Raw genomic sequence first — 5,019 nt, 5'->3', positions numbered from 1 at the left:
GCATAGTTGTTATGAATGAGTGAACTAAATAAGTGTGTCAAGTGAACACCTTTTTAATTGTGTGTTACAGTGTGTATACCTATCTACAGCCTAGAAATCTTTATAGTAACCTAAAACCTTAAAATTTTGCGAGTTAAAAAGATATACTTTGTGCTTAGTGAGAGATTGTGTTGTAAAGCTCATAGTTAACAGAAATTATTAAATGTTCATAAATTTGTCAATCCAAAGAATGCTAGTGTAACAGTTTATAATAGCATACTTCTCAGTGTTCACCAAAAGTTAAGGTACCTAATAATTTTAACTTCTAATTAAAACTACTTAAAATAATAAAGAAAATATTTCTGCATGCTAAAGAATGTGTCTTTTGATTAAAGAAAGTAACTTTGTTCTAAACTACAGCTCTTTATTTAGAGGGAGAAATCTAAATGTAAAAAAGTTGTATAAAGTTTGTGGAAGAATTTAATATGGTCATGCTATATAAAATTAAAGCAAATGAGTCTTGGTATAAAGTACACAGGAAAATTAGAATTTTGTTTTCAGTTAAAAAGACAAAGTTTTATTAACTGTTAGTCTGCTCTTAATATTGAAAAATTACAAAAAGTTCTCTAATTGTTTTATCAAAGAAGTTTCTCATGCTTAAATTCTCAATGAGTTGTTGGAATATTTAAGAAAGTGAGATCTTAATATTAAAAGGACTAAAAGCTAAAGTTTGCTAACAACAGTGTAACCTTTATTTGCCTTTGAGGTATTTTGTTGTCATTCTCATTAAATAAGTATTGGTTCATAGCAACCTATAATCCTATTTAAGCAAGTACCTTAAAACTTTTAACAGCTTCCCAAAATCAAATTCAAAAAGGTACTTTTACCTCTAGTTAATTCTTATATTTTCCAGAGGGCCCCAGGAACACGTCAGAAGAACTTTTTCTCATTGAAGAAAGTATTTGGCTAACTTAGCTTATTTATCTGATATATAATTGCCTGCTACATTACTTAGAAAGAACTGTCAAAAAGAATAATGCTAAACTTTGTTACTGAATGTTTTGTGTTACAGAAATACCAGAATTTCCTTATGTAAACTGTCTCACAGTAAGCTCTCATCAGATCTTCCACCATTGTCATTTTTAAGTATTTTATTATATACAATCACTGTTTTTTAAATTATTTTTAAGCTAATAAATAACTAGATTTCAGCAGAACAAGTATTAGTTACATAAGATTAGGTAAACTAAAGAAGATGATTTTGTGGCTTTTTGTTTCAAATGTTGCTGATACAGTGTTTTAAGCTTTTTCTGTTAAGATGACAACAGTTTAGTAAATGGCTGCCTTTATATGCAGAATTGAAACTTTATCTTTCTCTCTACCAGATCCCTCCAGAATTAAAAAAATCTCTCAGTGACTATTTTTATATTTCATAGCAGTATGTTTATTTGCACAAGTTCAGTAAGAATTTGCTTTCTTTGTAAGAAAACCAATTAGAAACACTAGTTATATTACCAAAGCTTAAACTGGAACATCATACCTGTGTGTAAACTCAGATATGAACAGACAACTTTAAAAAACTAAGATTGACTTTATAAAGCCAACAAAGCCCTTTGGAAGAACTGGCATGGTACCTTGCTTAAAGGGTTCCCAGCATCCTTACAGGTGAGTAAGGAAGGTCACTTCCTGGCAGGTGCAGGAACCTCAGGATATCTTGGAGACCTCAAGAAGAGGAATTCACCCAAATCTACAGGTACTGCAGGCAAAACCTGATGGCAAGTCTGGCTTAGCTTTCTGGCCTCAAGAGGTCTTTCAATGTTAAATCTGAAATTCCTTAAAGAAAGGTCCAGCAAAGCACATTTAAAAGAGCCTATGTAATCAATTGCTCTTCTTGCTGCACTTATGCAAATAATCAAGCCAACTGATAATTATTTTATTAATCTGGCTACTTCTAAAAAATAAGGGTGATTTTGGAGAAAAGTATTGTTTCAATAATGCAGTCTTATCTATACTAAATCCTAATACTAGTCATTGAGATGTAAACTCAATCCAGAATTTTAGTTTCCCCATGATACCTAGCTATGATTCTCAGACTCCTCATATTTCTAGTTCTCATATTCAGCCATGCATTCTTAATCTCATCAAGTTTGTCCTTCCAGAATAGAAGCGCCAAACTTCTGAGGCCCTGTCAACTGACCAGTGATCAAAACCCAGCTGCACCCTTTACTGCACCCCTTCTCAGCATGAAGCAGCTGGAGCAGTTGTCTGGCAGCATCTAGAGTCTCTATCTGTAGAGGATAAAATGAGAAAGAGATCATAAGCTTAGACAGAATAAATTGAGAGCCTCTGGAGAAATCAAGGCAAGATATTTGCAGTCAGAGCAATGTAACTACATGCTATGAAATCCCCCCATGATGCCCCTTGTCAGCCAGAAGTATCCAGATCACATTGTTGTCCATTACGACAAAAAGGCTGGAATGTAAGGTTGAAGACACTGGGGGGAGGGGGGAGTATGTCAGGCACTGATGACGTGCCAAAGCCCCCAGATGCTTCCCCTTCCAACCTGAAAAATGTGCCCTAAGCTACCCAATCCTCACTCTGCTGTAAATCTAAACTCTGCCTCCCCCTACCTTCTTTAAAACCTTGCTGCTGCCCTGCTGAGTGTGACTTCCCCAGCCTGTGATAGCCAGACCACAGAACATCACCCAGGAATTTGCATTCAAATAAACTACCTGACCCTTAGTTGCCTCTCTTCGCCTGCTTATTTCAGCTAGGATTTATCTTACAGACATCACACGTGTAGGACAATCACAAAGCCAGAAAGCAAATACATCTATATATGCTGTACTGTAAGAGATGATGTGAAGGTCCTGGAAGAGAGGAAAATCACAATCTTCATTTGAAAACCAGGATGTTGTGGTAAATTCCTAAAGGTTTGCAAGAGATAGAGGAATAAAAAATGTCAAGATAAAAAACTAGGAGTAGGGAAGACGTAAAAGATGAGAGGCTCCCAAGATGTGTATGTGAGAAATTATGACCCAGCAAAAGAGGAAATTAAAAGCCAAAACTCACTGAAACCTCACTTCTGCCTAGGATTTGGGACCTACCTCTTCCCATCGCCTATCTTCCCTGCCCTAGAATCTCTACTTTGCCCTCTTGCCCACTCTTCTTCACCCAGCAAAGAGCTGTTTCTTGCTAGAGTAGAATGTGGTTTCCTCCAGGTTAAATTCGGCAAGTCTCCACTGTTACTCAAGGAGGAAAGGGGAGGGCTGACCTTGGGGCTTCCCATCTCAGAGAGACACCAGCTCCTTAAGGCCTGCCCAAGCCACGGTCCATTTTGTTAATGCCAGTTTGAGAAGGCGGATGTGGGGCCGCAAAAGCCACCCTACCTTGCCCCTGTTACTGAACCTGTGGATGTGCGCAGTGGCCTCTCCAGAGATGACCAAGCACATGACCATGATAGTGATCCCGGGAAGAATCTCCAACTACAGTGCTACGGAGCTACTCAGGGAAAGCACTTGCCTCCAGGATTCCTAAAGGTGACCCACTCTGGCCCCTTTCCCGTAAGCTCTGCAACAGCCCGCCAGTGGGGCAGGACCACGTGCGCCTTCAAAGGAAGTGACGGGGTAGGGCAAGACTCAAAGTCAACTACGACGCGCAGGTATGTGAACAGCTCTCGCGCAACCAAGTCCGCCATACCTGTTTCGGAACTCTGGACTTTAAAATGGCAGAGGAACGTTCTCCAGCAAGGGTGGCAAGTCAGGTGTGCACCTTTCTCTTCAGAAAGTTCGGTGGGCAAAAAGGGGCTGCAGGCTGCACCCCTGCAACCAAGAGCCCGATGACTGCAGCACTGGCAGTAGTTTGAAGGTATCACTGTGATCCACCCAAAACAGAAGCACACGGCCCACATTCCAATGATAAACAAGACCTGTGGCAGTGGTAAACACAAGGTGCCTTACAATGACTTGAATAGCGAGGAGGAGGAAGAGAGCCATCTAGAGAGTGTCAGCGTGGTCTACAAGTCCACCCGCTTGGCAAAACCTGTGGGGCCAGAAGATATGGGGGCGACTGTTGTCTATGAGCTAGACAGAGAGAAGGAGCGTTATGCACAAGCCATCTTTGAGTGCAGCCAGAAGATCCAGGAGGAGCTGAGAGGCAAGGAAGATGACAAGATCTACCGGGGAATCAATAATTATCAGAAATACACAAAGCCCAAAGATACATCACTGGGCAGTGCTTCCTCTGGGATGATGAGGAAGGGCCCCATTGGAGCTCCCGAGCATCTACATGCACCATGCGCTGGGAATACCAGCCTGACATTTGCAAAGGCTACAAGGACAATGGTTTTTGCGGCCTTGGAGACAGCTGCAAATTCCTCCATGATTGTTCAGATTACAAGCATGGGTGGCAGATTGAACGTGAGCTTGATGAATGTCACTATGGTGTCTATGAGGATGGAAAACATGAAGTGGAAAGGGAAGAGGAGAAAATACCATTGAAGAGTTTGATCTGTCGCCACACCAACCAAAACCCGGTTGTCACCAAGTGCAGGCATTATTTCTGTGAGAGCTGTGCATTGCAGCATTTCCACACCTCTCTGCGCTGCTATGTCTGTGACCAGCAGACCAATGGCGTCTTTTTTCCAGCAGAAGAACTGATTGTTAAACTGGAGAAGCATTGAGCTACAGAAGATGGTGTTGCTTCCAATTTCCCATTAGATACTGATAATGGTCCAATTAATATTTCTTAGTTTTCTCATCCCCAAATCTCAAAATAAATATTTTGTTGTCTTATAAATCTTAATGCAAGTCCTTCCTTTCTAAGGAATGTGACTGAGAGGAAAAGGAGTGTGGTGGTGAAGTGGGGTCCTGGATGGATGGCTTGTAAGAGCATAAAGGTAGGTATAATCAGGATTTTTACCATTGTATAAATGCTTCCTGTGTGTAAAAGATACTTTTCAGAACCCTTTGGCATAAATGCTGGGTATGGGAGAAGTTCCAGAAAGGAGCTAGAATTTATTTGAAAGTAACCAAAGCTGTG

General features: G+C 40.4%; 1 pseudogene; it reads left to right on the top strand.

The window, feature by feature from the left end:
- The first annotated feature begins 3,703 nt into the window (after positions 1–3,703).
- On the top strand, positions 3,704–4,729 carry LOC130682081 (E3 ubiquitin-protein ligase RNF113A-like; annotated as a pseudogene).
- Positions 4,730–5,019: the final 290 nt, after the last annotated feature.

This window comes from Manis pentadactyla, chromosome Y, assembly GCF_030020395.1.
Source record: "Manis pentadactyla isolate mManPen7 chromosome Y, mManPen7.hap1, whole genome shotgun sequence".
NCBI classification, from domain to species: Eukaryota; Metazoa; Chordata; class Mammalia; order Pholidota; family Manidae; genus Manis; species Manis pentadactyla.
The sequence above is the reverse complement of the archived record's forward strand: the minus strand, read 5'-3'. Positions and strand labels throughout refer to the sequence as shown.